Raw genomic sequence first — 18,191 nt, forward strand, 5'->3', positions numbered from 1 at the left:
CAGTATGCGTAGCTATCAGGTGACAAAAATCCACCTTACTCTGTCAGACAAAACAAACATTTTGTAAATAATTTTTTCTTATCATCTCGCTTCATCTTTGAGGAATTAAATCCCCCAAGTGTCAGATCTTTTTCTCTCTAGGTTCCTCAGATGAAAACATGCTGCAGCTCCACAGTTTTCAAGTTTGTGCTTGTCTATCATTTACATTGTTTTTGTTTCAAGTCACCAAGTCAAACTCTGTCCTCGTTTACACTCATGCAACCACAGAGACTTCAGTGTGGCTGCAATCGAGGATAGAATCTGACCAATTGTGTTTGTTTTTAATGGGAATATACATGATTTAATGTTGCTTTATCCTTTATTTTAATCTCCCAGGGTAGTCTTAAGAATCAGATGTTGAATCTCAAGAGACTTCTCCCTTGTGAAATATTCTAAATATGTCAGAAAAAAATGTTTTGTCAATTCCAGCTTGTTGTTTCACCCCAGCCAGCTGGCTGAGGAGGCTCAGCCACTATACACTGCCATGCAGTCTGGGAGGTCGGAGCAAGGAGCATGTGGGCAGGATAGTGGAGTCATGTGCTAGAGCAAACTGGGTGGACTCCACGTATTGAAGACAATGTATTTGTTCATCAGAAGGAAGAGAAGGATGCATGCCATTTGTCATTCAAGTCTTCATTTCACTAATTTAAGTAGAGAGAAGTTGGTGTTAAGGCCTATGCTCACCATCCTTGACTAGTCCCTGTGTTGCCATTCTACCAAAAGAATCAGAGTAAAAGGCTGAGGGGACTGCAATTGTTGACCCTGGAAAAGACTGAGAGGGGATCTTATCACTTCTTATAAATATCTAATGGGTGGGAGTCATGTGGAAGAGGCCAGGCTCTTTTCAGTGGTGTCCAGCAACTGAACAAGGGGAAATAGGCACAAACTGTAACAAAGGAAGTTCCATCTGAACAGGAGAAATAACTTATTTACTTTGAGGGTGACAGAGAACAGAAACGGGCTGTCCTGAGGGGCTGTGGAGCCTCCTCTGGAGATATTCAAGATCTACCTGGATACTTTCCTGTGCAACCTACTCTAGGGAATGTGCATTTTCCAAGGGCTGGACTAGATGATCTTCAGAGAAGCCTTCCACCCTCTACAATTCTGTGATTCTCTGAGTTGTGGTGCACCTGTGAAGTTAAAGGAGATGGCAGCTTTGCCTTACCAACCTCCAGGTCTTGTCATGCCTGCTGAAGAGTTTCACACTCACAAAAGAGCATCCTCCTTCAGCATGGGCCCATCTGATATAATTTTTAAGCATTCTTGAAAATAAAAAGAATTAGACAGTAAATATACTTTTTTATTTTGCTTATCATTAAATTTAAAGAGCAATTGGGCTTTCTGTTTCCTTTCACAAAACTGACCCAGGACCTGCAAATATTCTGGAAAGTTGTCATGTATTTCCAATGCAACAAGAGATTTCACAAGAAAGAAAGAAGAGCTTTGTTTTGTAGATTACACATATTACAGTAGTAAAGACTTCCAGCCATGGCCGCAACATTTAAGAACATTCCTTGGTTGGAGATGGCTTAGAGTCATGCAGTCTGAGAAAACATTGGGTTTTTTGTTCACATGCTGCTGTGAGGAAGTGCACCAGCTACTTACAGCACTACAGCAATACACTGAGATGCTTAATGAGAGTGTGTCTCAAATTAACTAAAACAATTGTTTGGGGGATAGACAAACTTCCCTTAGAAACCATGAAGTTGTGAGCAAAAACTCTGTGTGCTAATGAATATTTTAAACTAAAGTTTGTCTTCTGATACTGAGGTGTGATTGTTCTGCTGAGGTAACATTTTCATAGCACTTCAAATGTTCAGCTCTGTATATTGCCCTTTCTTGGTACATAGCCTTAGAGACCAAAATAATACTATAGAGGCCTTAGTGCAAAATGAGCAGGGCAAACAACCAAAGCAAAGGAACAGAGAGAGAAAGCAATAGACAAAGAGACAAACGATACAAAGCAGAACCAGACTTAGACATGAGAGGTCAGCATACAAAATATTGTGAGGGGTGAGCATGAAAAAAGAAAATTCTTCCAAAGGAAGTAGTTACATAAATGGTTTCTGAGAAAGCTGCAGGGCTCCCTCATATGGGCTCCTCCTGCAATATATACCCTTGCTCACTTGCTTTTGGCTTTGGTACACAAGGACACGCAGAAACAGAGCAGACATGAACCACAGTTTTTGTTGGGATATAATTATCTGTAGAAATTTTTATTCAACTATAACTTTAATGAAGATTTGACACAGAAATTATGAGGGTTTATTATAACTGAAATTAGGCATAGCAGTGAGCACAAATTTATTTTGACCTTACTTCACTGACTGTCGCTTCACTTAACAACACATATACTAAGATGTCTTACAGAATCACAGTCCACAAGAAGAACACATAGTCACAATAACAGAAAAAGAGAGGGAGGGATATACTGAACTGTGAATGCTATCAAAAGTGAAGCCACAATGTTGTAACAGAGGGAAATAAATAATAAGTAATTGCAGTCAATATTCATTGACATTTTGATGTTTTCTTCTAAAATGCAAACACTGCCTTGTAGATTATTAAAAGAAATATATGTACATATATATATGAAGCACCTGTTCTGGGCCACTGGAATGAATGATATATTTTGTCTATGTTTCTAAAAATTGCAGCACAATATTATTACAATTAATTTCAGTGGCCTGAAAAATTCAATGTCTACTTTTCCGCTAGGGAACTGTTTCAGATTTTCTACCGTCCTCAGGTGGTCTCTCCTGACTTACACTAAGAACTGTCACCATCGGTGTGGATCTCACCATCAGACCAAGAAAGAAAGAATGCTTCATTTTCTCATAGGAAATACTAGTGAGCAAGCTGGTTGTTTAATTTAGATTTATTAATAAATATGTTTGGATATTCAAAAATAAGGAGGGCCCTCACTTTTTCAGTCAAAGTAATGTCTCATCCTTAGTGTAAATGAAACAGACCTCTTCCAGCTCTTTTCTTTCACATCCATAAGATGATTTTTATATGGCTCTAGACATTTCCAGTCACTCTTAATCAAATGTAAGAATGTTATGTCTTAGTGTGTACTTTTAGGATGAGATTTATACTAGTTTCAACTGAGTCTTAGCACCAAAATTAGCTCCAAATCTAGGAGATGACTGGAAGAAAGGATGTGAATGGTGAGTGTCCTCTGTGTGCCTGGGTTTCAGAGCAGGTCTCTAAGGCAAACCCTGCCACCGGTCACTTCTTGCTGGCTGGCCTTTATTCAGGAAAGCTTCAGCCCTCATGACTGAAACAAAACATCCTCGAGGAACTTATGAATAAGACCATTTGCTTCCTGCCTCAAACACTTCTAAAACATTAACCTGAAGCGTAAACGTTTCTGCCTTTCATTTCCTTGGGGATGACAGGAGAGAGAGACTGAGACTGATTGCAAAAGCTGTAGTGCTTGTCTGAAGTTTTTAGCCTGACTCTGGTCAGGCCCCAGGTGACCAGCTAATGAAAATAATTCAAACTTTACCAAAACAAGAGCCATTTATAATGTAGAAATTCTAGACAGACAGCTCCACAAAACCCTGGGAACAAACAGGGAGATAAATCTCAGCAAGAAAAAACATCCCTACCTTCCTACTCACAAGGTCAATTCTAATTAGCATCATGGGGCACAGCCCCCACATGTGGCAGAAAATTAGTCAGTGTTAGCTTTTTTTTTTAAAATACATCCATACCTGTTTGCTTTTTCCTCTGGAGTGATGTGGTATCAGGAAACATTTGGCTTGGGAAATATTAAAGAGGCTTTTCAAATCCAAGTCTTTTAAATAAGAAAACTTTGGGATTATTTTTAAGAACAGTTTCTATAACCATACATAAAAGAGGAAGAAAGAAACCCTGAAAAATGTGTAAAAAAAATCCTAATTTGAAATACGCACAACAATGACATGATGCAAGACACTAAACAGTGTGAGGAACATGCATGAAGGAGTAAATGGACTGAGGCTCTCCAGTAACAAAACTGGAAGCTTTCAGATGCCAAAAACCTCCCAGAATCAGGAAAGGGAAGGGAGCTTTCATACCATGGCACACAGGCCTGGCCAATACCTGTTGAGGAATATGATTTAGCCAGGAAGTATTGGTAATGGTTGGACTAGATGATCTTCTAGGTCTTTTCCAACCTTGATAATTCTGTGATTCTGTAGTACCTCTGAAACTCAGCCTGAGGTAGGCAGTGTCTGGGAGCCATGGCACCTTGGGGAAGATATCTACTTGGGCTGGTGTCCCCAGAATAGGAGTTCAGCAGCCATTTACTAAGATATCTGTGAAGATGTTAATTACATTTCTGCTTCCCGTTGACATAGAGTGATTAGGAAAGTGTCTTTTTAGTAATTCCTGCTTTCTTAGATGTTTTAGATATGTCCTAATTAAAAAGCTTGTAAAACTTACTAAATGTGTGATATCAAAACATATCATGGAATCATATCATAAAATCATAGAATGGCCTGGGTTGAAAAGGACCTCAAAAATCATCTAGTTTCAATCCCCCTGCTGTGTGCAGGGTTACCAACCATTAGACCAGGCTGCCCAGAGCCATGTCAAACCTTGCATTGAATGTCTTCAGGGCTGGATCATCCACAACCTCCTCGGGCATCCTGTTCCAGTGCTTTACCACCCTCTGTGAGAAAAATTTCCTTCTAATATCTAAGCTAAACCTCCCTTGTCTCAGTTTAAAACCATTCCCCCTTGTCCGATCACTATCCACACACATAAACAGCTATTCCCCCTCCTGTTTATATGCTCCCTTCAAGTACTGGAAGGCCACAATGGGCTCTCCCTGGAGCCTTCTCTATTCTGATCCCATGTATTACAGACAACAATTCAGAATTTTCATCTCAGCGTTCAGTCCCAATGAAAGGTAGTACTTCTCAAGCTTGCTTCTTTCTAGGGTCAACACTTCAGCAAAAGTCTTGCCTTGCTATGTATGTGCTATCTGACCAAACAATACATGCAAAGGAGACTATATGAAGGTTATGGAAAGGAACATTTTAAAGGCATTTCTTATTCCAAAATAAGTAAAAGAGAAAAATATTATATATGGTCTAAAAATAGCTCCATATTAAAGAAAAATCTCAGAGTATGGTTGCTCCCTTCAAGTTCTCACTGCTGGAAGAGAATTACCTATGAAAATGACGTAGGCTTCTCACTGTGCATAAAATTCCTTGATACTTATTGCTGTAGCATGTTACACAATGTACAAGAGTACCATGGTACATTAATGCCTGCACTATCTCTTGAAAACATCTGTAAAATTACCAATTGAAGTCAGGTCTTTTGTGTCCAGGTGTCCATTATTTTGACAGGTCTCATTTTAGTGCGTTGTTAAAACTGCCATGAATTAGCAAAATGAAATGAAAATAGAAGTAAACCCCCTGGGAGTGTCCAATAGTGTGATTTTACTGCTTTCTAGTTTCCCTTAGCACAGCTGTCAAGAAGACATCACAAGCACAGGAATTCAGGAAAAAATACACACAAAGTCTTTTGGTGTCTGTGCTTGAGGGAAGAAACACGTTAAACTTAAAAAAATAATAATAATACTATTAAACTGGTCAGAAGAGTTTGGGGAAAATTTTGATAGTTTGATATTTTTCAGTATAAGATCTCTTATTTTTAAATGGCAAGACAACACATGTTTGTTTGTTAAATACTACCAATCATCTCAGGCCACAGGTATTCATTATGGGATGAGAATTCATATGAAATAATAAAAAATGGGGGAAAAAAAAAAAGATCTATGATCTATAGTTCAATACATAGAAGGCCACTAGTTGAGAAATGGTGGTAGAATCAGCATCATAAGTTACAGCCTTCACTGTCAGTGCCTACTAACCAGCTTTCAAGTTTCAGATATAAGGTCTCATGACCCAAACTTTGTATCAGAGAAACTGGCATCATTGCCAGGACTTTCCTGCAGAGAAAGATGCTGGTGCTGCAGTGATTATAGGTGGGCTACATCTCTCTCTACTAGAAGTGCTCGTGTCCACCAGCTGAACACCTTTGGGATGCTAGAGAAAGCAGCTGAATTCCCAAGGGAAGCCCTGGCCTGGACACCAGCAGTGGCCATGTCCCCTCCTGCTTGGCTGAGTGATTATACAGCTTCTCTGATGAAATGTGTCAACAGTTTTCATGGCTGGAGTGGGGCAAAGTGAAGGACTATTTCCCTTTACTGTTCATCTACAAGCACTGTCTTACCCAGAACATGTAATTTCAAGGGTCGTTTGGGAGTAGCTTCAGCCCTTCCCTACCTGTTTCTGACAGTCACTGTAAATAGTTCCAGTATATCACATATATAAGCTTATCAAGTCCTTTAGATGACTAGATTGTCATCTTTGCAGTGATGGGCTGAAACAAAAAAATAATAATTAATGGACTCATTATTTCACCATTATTGGTTAAGATGGGGCTGTGTTTGCTGAGAAGCTTTCTGAAAATATAACACTGTCTTGTTATTTTCTGAGCAACAATGCTTCAGAAGGAAATCAATAGAGGCATAGAGCGAGTCTTCCACTAGCTCAGCAGTTTGGTAACTAACTCAATTGTATGAAGAATAAACATTCCCTTAAAGAGAGTCTCTATGCCCCTGAGACCTTTTACCCTGGTATCTGAGTTACGAGAAGATCTCATAATAGCAAGAGAAGGGAAAACTTGTGTCTATTTATCTATTCTGTTTATATCTTTTTTCTGATAAATCCTTTGAGAAAGAGGAAATTTTTGTGGACAAGTTAAGGCTACTAATTTCCAGAAAACTGGCCTTTTCACAGACAAATTTAGAAAGAAAAAGGGGGACAGATAGATAGATAGGAACTGCATTGATTCCTTATGATCAGGTCACCCTGTTGTGGTTTGAAGTTCAAATTAAGGTATGAAAAATTTAAATATATTTAAATAACACTTAAAGTTTGGCTTTCTTACAGATATACAAGCATGCTGCAGTTGAATAAAGCCAAAAGATTTCCCTGTTCCCATGCACTCCAGGCTTTAAAGGATAAGCACCTTGGCACTTTGTATAGGTCAAGCTAAGTGGTATCATAGGTTAAGTTCTGGCATTCAATCTAAATGTCCTCATGTTTGTGCTTTACAGACAGGTTTTGGACACTACTTGAAAAATTGCCTACACCCGAACAAAGAGTGATCACTGCACAGGCCTCAGCTAAGAGACTTCCCCCATTTTCTCTGCTTTCCCAAGTCAGAAAAATGCCATTTCAAAGTGGTACACAAACCATCAGGCACTGGGAAAGAATACTAACTTTAGGGCTGAAATGCTGCATGTCATGAAATATTTCTATTAAAAACCTACTTACTGGTTTAGGAGCTACTGGCATGTGCAGGCTGACTGGGAAATAATGACACTGTTGATCTTCACAAAATCTGCCCTGTAAGGTTAGTGGTTTTTGTTGTTGTTGTGTTGTTTTTGTTTTTAATCACTATAGGAAAGGTTCATCATTCTTACTGACTTTGAGTGATGCAGGACTTTCATTAATCATATCCTAGGAAAGCCCTTGGCTGTGTGGCTTATGTGTCAGCTTTTCCTGTTCAGTGTGCTAGAATAGTCTTGAGCATTGTTTATGTTTGCCTCAGTGTAGTCACTCAGCAGATCTCCAATAGTGACATTGTTCAGACCCAAATGACCCAACGCAATCAGCTTAGCATCTATATACCGGTTCTTGATGTTGGAATTTATCATAGGCTTTAACTGAATCAGAGTAAGAAAAATTCTTCAAGAGAAAGTTAAGAATCAGAACACAAACTGAATAGAGTCAGATTTTGTAAGTAACATTAGATGTAGTGGGTGTGCTCAGAAACTTTTTCTTGGCTTTCCAGATTTCAGAGAATTTCAAGATTTCCCCTATTTTTGCAAGAAGCAATTCTGCTACTTGCCAGTTCTTGCTCTCAGCTCTGAAAGGAACAGTTCATGTGTACTCGGTGCTGGAACAAATGAAAAAATTCCATAGTTTATCCACTCTAAGAGCTCTGGTGTTAACATTTTTAATCCCTTAGTTGTCTTTCATCATGGGTAGGGTACCTGCTCTGATCAGTGCTGTCAGCAGATCTATCTCATGTGTACCACAAAGCACACAGATGAATTTTTATGGTTGTTTGTATCTCCTGTATGGAGGAAACCATATTTCTTCCTGGGGGAATGGAGAGGACAAAGTGGTACCTCTTTTTTTCCCACATCACACCTACGGAGAGTGGACAAGTAGTTTTTGTTTCTCTCTGGCAGTTAAAGGGGGAAGAAGAATCTCTGGTCAAACAAAAAGTTTTTTTTTTTTTTTGCATTTCCAAGAAAACAAATTTAATTTCTAAGCAAACTGATGACATCTGACTTCAGATGTCTTTTCCAGGCATTCTTAAAGGAAAAATTAAAAAAGTAAAAAAAAAAAAAAAAAAGGAATTTGGAAACAAGCAATTAGAATATGTAAGTGCCTGCACATGGAAAAAGAAGAGCAATCTCCTCATTGACTAAGTCTTACTGATCAGGGCATTCACCCATGATACTGGAAAGACATATTCCTTTCTTCACCTGCATGGGGGCAGAGACATGACCCTCTATGATGTGATGGCCTCCACCACCAGACTGTAGGGACCCTATCACACCATAGATATGGCCAGAGAATATACCTGCTCCCTTTAGAAGCAGTTTAAATAAATAATAGCTAAACTCTATTTCTACCTGAGCACTAATACTGATACTGTTTTGAGTTCTTCCATTTGGTAAATTTGCCCTTGTTTTCCAGAGACCAGTTTTCTACAGGACAAGGGAGAACAATTTTAAACTAAAAGATGGGAGATCTAGATTAGATTTTAGGAGAAAATTTTTCACTTGGGGTGGTGAGGCACTGCAACAAGTTGCCTGGAGAAACTGTGGATATCACCTCTCCAGAGACATTCAAGGATCATGTTGGCTGAGGCAACCTAATTTTCTGCATGTTTTCATGGCTGGGACCCTACCCACAACTGAGGGTTGGAACTAGGTGATCTTTAAGATCCCTTCCAACCCAAGCCATTCTATATTCTAACGATGCATCGTCTTTGCATCTTCCATACAAGATGTAAGACGAACTCATTCAATAGAATGAGCAAGATGTGACATGCTCAACACTAAGGATCAGGTTTTCAGAAGTGCATTTGTATGCACTCTTATGTCTAATACTCACCTGGACATGAGATAGTTCTGCACAACACCATTTCACATGCAGTTCTGTGGAAGACTGCTTTGGGTTATATATGCCACTGAAAACATTTTTAAATGAGCCTAAATATTTCAATCTTATACATATCTTGACATTGCTGATGTTAGTTTCTTGAGTGTTTTGCTAAGTGTTTTTGTGATGTTGAAAGTGGCTTTTTGAGTGTTTTCAAATCTGCTACGAGAGCATTTGATGGGAAATACTTAAGCGTACAGAGACCTCATTTAAATGTAACCCAGTCCTTGGAGAGAGGAAGATGTGGCCTACACTGAGGTTAATGAACTGACTGGCAGAGAAATGTATTTTAACCCATGTGAACTCGTGGATGATTATGCCCTTGAAGGCTGACTGAAGAAATTCCCATATCTCCCATTGAAAATGTTCCCACCTTCTGCTTTTTAATAGAAGGAATGCCAGAAAGGCCTTTTAGACTAAAGAGTTAAGTCATGTTATTTCTACTATCCCAGCTAAAAGTGCCTCATTGCACTATTTCAGCTAGTAATATTGCCACATTATTTGTTTTTTAGTTTCTTCCAATAGAAATACCACAAAAATGACATTTCTCTGTGGTATTTAAACTATGAAATTCTTACAAATTGTATATATCAACATAGTTCAAATTGGTACCAAGAATTTTTATTTATTCATTTATTTAATTAATTATTTTTAACATTACCAAAGATTTGTAGTATTTCTTTCCATTTTTAGAAAACATCCTCAGGTTAGAGCTCCTGCTGGGAATGAACTGTCACCAGAAGAGGTGAAGAAAAAATAATTACTGATAAAAAGGTATAAAACATAGTATTTGCCCAAAAAGAAAATAAAACTCATATCTTTCCTAGAGAGTGAGATTGGCTAATGTATTTAAGCTTGACAGACAGTTAAATAGATAACTTTCTGGATGATTTATTTATATTTGTAGTTATATAACTCCTGCAAACTCAGTGCCATGATGGGCGCTGGTAGGAAAATCTTCTGGTAGAATATCTTCTAATTTAGAAATATTTGGTTATGTAAATGAAGAAATATTTCCTTCATGTCTTTGTTAGCCCTTTCATTTTGGTTCTTTGAGTGATACAAAGACTGTCTGCAAAGCATTACTGTGGCAACTCCAAAATTCGGAAGAAATCTAGGTAAGGTGAGAAATCTCCTAAGATGAGAAAGCTCCCAAGATGTGTTGAAAAAATCTGGAATATAAATTTCCTCCATTTTATGAAAATAAAATGTGGAGCTGAGCACCAGATTCTGTTTTTCCAGTCTGAGAAAATTTGGGTTAAATGGGGAACGACCTACCTTATACTGCTTGCCACAAGTGGTCAAACTGGGCCATGAGACTGAACTGGTTCCCCATCCTTCCCATGCTGCTTTTCAATATCTGTTACCTCTAGGTAGTAAAAATAATAACTCTGCATACAGATTAAGAAGATGTTCTTATACTTGAGTATATTTGGCATCCAACACTTTGATAACTCAGCACTACCACTGTCCTTGAATTTCTTTCATTTCCCTTGTGTTGCTCATGTAAAGAACGTGGTTCTACAGCATATCAGGGGAGCGGTCTGGGATGGCCAAGGCTGAGAAAGTATCTGTCTGAGAAGTGTACCAAAGCAAGGATGACTGCAACCTAACAGTCTAGGAGTTTGAAAGCAATTCGCGGTGTAAGAACCAGGATGGCCCCAGTTTAGTACAGTGAAACACAGATACCAAACAGAGGCTCACTCTCCTCTTACTTAGACTGCTCCTTCAGTGCTGTGGATCCATGGAGCAGTTACCACATCGTGCACAGATGCACAGGATGTTAGAAATGGACCCGCAGAATGACCACAGGAACAAACAATATGTAGGTAGGCCCTTTCACTCTGGGAGAGGATGGCTTTTTTCAGTACTATTTGGCGTTCCTCTGAGCTGTTGAGTAACTGGGTTAGAATTTTTTTGTTTGTTTGCTTTAAACAAAATGGGATTGTTATTGTGCAATAGCATTGTTCTGGGTTGCAGACAGCTTTTGCAGGCTGTCTGCAGCTTTGTATTTATAAAGTATTTGTGTTTTTAAAACAAAGGTCAGTGATCATGCTATCAGGTCATTACTGTATCTGTGTCACTGTGGGATCAGAGCCTGCTGATAACTGGGTCACCAACTCCCCTTTGCTCACACCAGCAGCTCTAGTGCAGCCATCTGCAGGGATGAGGCCTTACTGCAGGTGAGCTGTGGCCACCTTTCTGTCCCAGCCACTGTGCAGATCAAGATTTCCTTCCCCAGGTGTTCTCTGTCCAGACAGGCAATGGAGCTTGATTTAGTGTTGCTAGTAATCAGTGCCTGCAGATGAATTAAAAACAAGACTGTAAATCTTGACATGCTCTTTCATCCGCGACATTTTGGTTCTTAACATCAAAATAGATTGACATTCCTCTACCACATGGCAGGGTTGGGTCTTGTTTTTTGTTGAAATTGAAGACTCCAGCCACAGCCTCATGTTGTAACAGTATAGCATGTGGGAAGTGGCTGAGTGACCTGCTGAATAGAGGACTGGCTTTGTTCCTCTGGGATCCAGGTTTTCAGTTGAATCTCAAGTCCTGTGTTAAATGAGTAGTCCCTGCTTCATTCCTGGGGGAACAGCAGTCTGCTTTCGAAAACCACGGTGAATAATCCAACAGTCAGTAGCTGAAAGCCAGAAATTAGATTCTCAGAGCAAGTTAAATGTCTTCCTCCAGACAGAGAATCCCTCCTGCTTCTCTAGGCTCAGGTCAGAAGCCTCCTGATGGGCATCATGTCCACAGTGAAGCCAAGGACACTTCTGAGAGACCTAGTCTCAACAACAACAAAAAATGGAGTCAAGCCTCTGATTGGTGCTTTCTTGTAACAGGAATACAATTCTCATTCTCCTTCCAGTTGGTGCTAATATTATTCACAACGAACTAAAAACCCTTTGGTCCAAGAAAGCCTTTACTGAGCACCTCCTTCTTCAAAAGCTGTTGGACATGTAAACCCTGGAATGTCTTGCACTCCTGGGTACAGTTCAAAAAATCCCCAATATATCCAGCTGTGGCACCCTGTAAATATTAGACAGAGCTTGTTTTTATGGAGGGAAATTGGCCCACAACCGATACCAGAATCTGATGATCAATTTGTTTACTCATTTTAAATGAACAGAATTCCAGACTGCAGAACCATATATGTGCCTAGGGTTCTGACACAAGTACAAGCAGACTCAAGAGACTGCAGGAATCCAGTGATGTAGAAAAGAGCCCAAGATTGGGTGCTGGAGCTAAGTTCTGCAGAAGAGCAACCATGTTCAGTGCTGTGTGATGGTTGCTAGCTAGCTAGCCCAGAATATCACCACTTGAAGGTACAAACAATGTATAGTATGGAAATTATGGAGTGGAATAATAAACACTGGGGGAAGTATGATAACAGTTTTCATTAGCATATGAGATGAATACTAAAAAGGCTACTTGGGTCATATGAGCTTTATTGCAAGCTCACTCACTGACCATTTTTCGTTGTTCTAAGAACAGCTAAGAGATTGCCCATGACCCAATCTTGCTGTTTAACTATGAAATATTCCACCAATGCCAATAGACTTACTCAGCCTTCATCAAAATCTGTGTGTAGCCCAGTGCTGTCCAAATATAGACAACTCAGCACATAGTTCTTAACAGAAAGCTGGATCCCACAACATGCAGTATCTGTGGAACATGGACCAGCCAGGCTGTATTGCTTCTGGGAATAGGCTAGAGGAAATAAGAGGCACCTAATTCAAGGCTGCAATAGGAATGCAGATGTCCACATACACTGCACAAAGCACATATATGCAGAGGGCTTTATCCATCCTAATAGTATGGATAAAGAGTGGCAAGATGACATTGCCCAAGGACATAGAAACACGTCTTCCACATCCAAGTTTGCATCTCTTCTTTTGGCTATAGACATGCATGTTTGTCTGGAAGCTCCTTATACAAGAATCTTTACACAGCTCTGTGCCACGTCACACTAATGTACCCAAGAAGGCTCTATTTCTGTGAAGGGAAGTAAAAATGAAATGAGTGCTTTAATTTAAACTGCTGTTTTGACATTTGAATAGGTCTGAGTGACTTGATAAATGTTGCTTGTTGCCAAATACATACAAAGCGGCTGCACAAAACTCTGTGGTATACCAGAAGGTAACAGCCTCTCTTTTCCTTACCGTCAATGAAATTTAGTTCACCTTTCATGTAACAACTCTTACACCATCATGTCTGTTCTCTTCTTTCCTTCAGCTCCTCCTTTCCTTCCTCCCTTCCTGATGACCTGTCTCAGAGCTTTAGTGCAGTCTTCCAGGTCTCACCACTCAGCTACACCAGCATACCAGTCACCTGAAATATCTGTGCTCAAACCTTCAATTCCCTATTATTCTTCACTGTATACACTAGAAACAACTGTCCCAATTAAGAATGCTGTAGATTAAAACTTACCTAGGCTTTCAGTCACTTAAGAGTTGTCAAGCGTTGTACTTACAGTTGTAAGAAAGGCCAGATCGAAGTGTTAACAATTGCTTTTTTTTTTTTTTTTTTTTCCCCTCCAGAACACTCATTTGTTATTAACCTCTCAGCTAAAAGTGTGATGACTGGAGTGTTACTTCAGGGAGATTGATAAGAGCGCTATGTCTCAGCAAAGGGGAGGGGTCAGTAACTTAGAGCTATTTGTTTTAGATAAGCAATTAGGCCAATGTTATCAAGTTTGTGTGGGGAAAAAAAAAAAGGCAGTTAATTCAGATACTTCGTTAGGCACTTCAGTGGATTATCAGAAACATGCAGGCTAATTTAACTGTAGTCTCTCTTGTGTATGTGTCTAGGTTTGAAAATCATAGAATTACTCAGGTTGGAAAATACCTCGAAGATCATCAAGTCCAACCAGATCCTAACCGTAGTACCCCAACTCTAACAACCTTCTGCTAAATCATATCCCTGAGCACCACATCCAAACTGCTCTTAAACACATCCAGGGACAGCAACTCAACCACCTCCCTGGGGAGCCTATTCCAGTGCTTAACTACCATTTCTGTAAAGAAGTGTTTCCTAACATCCAACCTAATCTTTGACTTCATTTTCCATAACAAAACTGAACTGACAAATTGCCTAATACTAAATACATAGGAAAGAAGAAAGACTGTTTAAGAAAAAGGGAGATGTAACAGAGCTGTACATAGTTATCAGTACTGCTAAGGGACATGCACACCTGTAGCACCCTTGAAATCATATCAAGCAGCAATGCTTGAACAAAAGACCAGAGACTCCTCTGTTTAAGATAATAATTACAGGGAAAACTGGATGGGCAGCACGCTGTGGTCCTAATTGTACCTAAATACAAAGCTGGGTGTTATAAAGCTGCTCTTTAAATCAAAGCATATTCCCCTTTCATTACTGGACCTTCAAAGCAGAGTGAATTCATAGAAAATTTTAGGACTTTAAAGTCCTTTCCTATACATTAAATCATCAAAGAGTTTTCTGCGTATATCTTGGACTGGCTAATGGCTGGTCAGAAGAGACAGGGCTAGTTCATGGTATAAGCTTAGTGTTCCCATGGAAAAAGAAAGCATTTTGGATAGTAACCAATCTACATAGGTTGCTCTGAAGGTAATTCCTCATATTCATTTCTGTGGAAAATACAACAGATATAAAGAACACAATAATACTATATGATAGAGTGAATTCTCAGCTATTAAACACCGGTTTTTAACATAGTCACCGCCATTTGCCAATTTGTTCAGATAAGTCAATTAAGACACTCTTCATTTCATGGTGTGACAGCTGTGTATGGCCATCTGGAACATGGCTTACCTTTCACACTGCTGTCGTTGCTGATGAAATGCACCACCCACCACCTTGCTGTGCTCACATCCACTGGTTGGTTTCCATACATGCTCAGCAAGCTTTGATGAATACCAACGGATGCCATTTTTTTCCACACAGAAGAATTCAGTTACACACTTTTGCTTCAAATGCACTTCCACATCGAATGTCATTTTGTCAGACTGCCCCTCTGCTGCCATCTGTCTCATCAACAAAATGTAACAGAATATTGGCAGGAAGGTTCAACCTCTACTACCATAACACCAATATACACCTCTGACTTTGCGGGCCAACATAATAAAATGAGAGGTGTTACTTCCAGAGCAGCCCTTGTACAACTGCTACCTGTGTTTGTCTGAGCACTGGAGAACACAAGTGCTTATTGTCTGAGGACTGAGATTCCTTTTAAAACCTAAGTCATCACAGCTCTTGCACTTTACACTCTTGCTTAGGCCAAACTGCCAGAATATCCATTCCTTGTAAAAAAAATCTTAAATAAGTCTCTGCCACTCTCTCTCAAAGGAAAAACATCTTCAAGCTTTGCTTTGCATTTTCACAGATCTCTTAGTATGGCTAAATATAGGAAAAAGTACACAGTTTCTTCAAGGTGATGGATCACCATGAAGGTGGCTCACTGACATCCCTCTGGCAGATGTTACAGCCATAGTGATACCAAGCTCTTGCCTTAAGCTGGTATAGCTCAGGGACACACTTTTAATTTATACATGAGAAGACAAAGCCAGCATCCTTCATATTCTCACAGGTGTGCACAGTGGAGGGAAAAGTCCTTATAATATGCCAACCAGTGAAGTTCAATTTTTCCTGTGAGTGATGCACTCATTACATATGTACTGCTCTGTTGAACTAGCTTTACAGTATCATTTTTCTGACATTGCTTACTCTGCATAAAACCAGGTGGATAGTCTTTAACTGAATGGAAAAAGCTGCTAGACAGAAAAAAGAACAAGCTCTAGAACAAGAAACAAGAAAATATAAAGCAGCTACTTAAAAAGTAAATGCAAAATAAATAAATAAATAAATAAAATTAATGTGATACAGACTTTGTATCAGTAGCAGCTTTATATAAAGTTCAAGTGTAGCTCTTACACAGAGTTCACAGGAGAAGCTTTTGCAGTGTAATAAGCAAACTTGTGCCTGGCTTACTGCATGAAGTTTTGCAGCCCACCATTGTGTTCCACCTGTCTGAATATAACTGAAGAGCAATTATTTCTATTGGCAGCAGCCTCGGTATGAAAAGAGAAATCAATCTGATTGCTGAATCAAAGCTGGAATAGCAAAAGACACACAAGCCAACTGAGGAAGAGAATTGTTTCTTCCTACCTTCCATATCCTTGATATTGGTGGTCCAGTTTCCATGCTTTTTCTGCACATGTATGTGTTTTTAACCATCATAGCCAAATTCATCCTTTAGCACTGCACATAAAATGGTAGAAAACATTCTATCTTCCAAAAATTTCAGTGGTTTTTGTTTCGTTGGTTGCCTTTGTTAGAATCGGATTGAAACGGAACACATTCTGATTGAACGGAAAACATTCTGATAGCTGAAAACTGTTAGAGAGGTAAAGCATATGCTTTGGATTTAACCCTCCCCCTCCTCCCCCCCACCCCCTCCCCCCCCCAAAAAAAAGAATAAAATAGCAAACCAAAAACCTTTGTCAAACATGGAAGTTATCAAATGCTCTGCCTTTATATCAGGCAGATAAGCCTAAATGTGGACCTTTCCCATCCTCTTGACTTTCCTAGCCACCAGGTCACCAAGCCACTTTATCCCTGTTAAAAAGGTTTTGGCCAGGCTGTGGAGATCCACAGGCTGAGTTCAGCAGCCCACATTTTTTATTAAGATAATACACATCGATCTAACTGCAGAGAAGCCCAGGATGTACCAGAACAAATTATGACAGAATGGGTTCATAAGTTAATTTTTCCCTATCTTTCAACCAATTCTGTGCTTAGGATCCAGTAGGGCACTCAGTGGCAAAACCAGTATAAACTCTAGCCACTTCAATCCAGATAGTCTTTGTGCTCACAGCTGAAAACAAAATAGACCATACCCATCCTCCCAATAAGGGAATAGCATGTATTGAGTGAGAAGGGAAAGCAAAAGGGAAAGCACCATGTGCCTGCTGGCCTCCCCCTCCTCCCACTGCGCCTCTTGTGAATCCCCCAAGATCAAGCACAATCTGTCCCTTTGTATCCATGAAAGAAATGGGATGCAAAGTGTTAGGAATTTCCTAAAACTGTCTCGAATCATGTGCTGTTTAAGTAACTGTCACTTTGCTGCCTGGTTCATTGACATTTGGGTCTTAAATGGTGCTTGTGGAGGAGTAATATTTTCAGCTCCGAAGGGGTAAAGAAAACAGTGTTACAAAAGCAAAGCCTTTTAACAGCAATATGCTGCAGAGGAATATGTTGATATGCTCATTTCATGTAAAGCCTACATTCCCTTTGCATGAAATCAACATGAAGTTAAAATAAGAATTTCACAAAAGCATAGCATGCAGGAGAAGTCTATATCCTTGGAAGGGGAAAAAAAAGAAAAGAAGAAAGAGGAAAAAAAAAAAAAAAAAAGCACAGATGGCTGAAGGAAAAATTAGTATAACAACATCAGAAACAGCTGAATAAACTTTCAGTAGTCCATGAGAAAAAAAGAGGCTCAATCTTCTGGTTTATTCTTGTTCTCCTATTTACATTCTTTAAATGCACTGGAAATGGCATTCAATATTTCTAGTACTTTGGCCTTTTTCATTTGGTAAAGTTTTGGGGTATGAAATACAGCATTTAAGGTCAGGGGAAGTACACTATTAAAACAGCAATCAGTCTAGCGCTACTTTCTCTGTATTATTTTGAGAGTCATAAACTCACAGGCATACAAGACTTGGGAGCTGTTATTAGTCCACACCTCATGAATATGCCATGATAAACACGGGATTAAAATCAAACTCATCTATTCAAAAAAAAAAGAAAGAAAAATTTCGCTCACAAATTTCCTTTGATAGATTTGGTTGTATGATGTAGCGTGCAAATGTATGGCTGTGTAAGAGCTCATCGCCAGCTTCACTCAATATGTTCAGT

General features: G+C 39.3%; 3 long non-coding RNA genes across 3 annotated transcripts in view; 1 reads left to right on the top strand and 2 right to left on the bottom strand.

Annotated features, from left to right (window-relative positions):
- The window catches only part of LOC146761417 (uncharacterized), a 93,643-nt gene that overhangs the window by 12,681 nt on the left and 62,771 nt on the right, over window positions 1–18,191 (top strand). The window lies entirely within an intron of this gene.
- Window positions 1–18,191, bottom strand: part of LOC107311762 (uncharacterized) — a 99,678-nt gene that overhangs the window by 3,726 nt on the left and 77,761 nt on the right. The gene's annotated exons all lie outside the window — the stretch shown is intronic.
- Window positions 9,887–16,678, bottom strand: LOC146761418 (uncharacterized). The gene is made up of 2 exons (XR_014944068.1): window positions 16,440–16,678; window positions 9,887–12,073 (listed from the first exon to the last, which is right to left on the bottom strand). It is a non-coding gene; the product is annotated as an uncharacterized LOC146761418 (long non-coding RNA).

The sequence above is a fragment of the Coturnix japonica genome, chromosome 3, assembly GCF_054131305.1.
Source record: "Coturnix japonica strain WE chromosome 3, WE-NBRP24, whole genome shotgun sequence".
In the NCBI taxonomy this organism is placed as follows: Eukaryota; Metazoa; Chordata; class Aves; order Galliformes; family Phasianidae; genus Coturnix; species Coturnix japonica.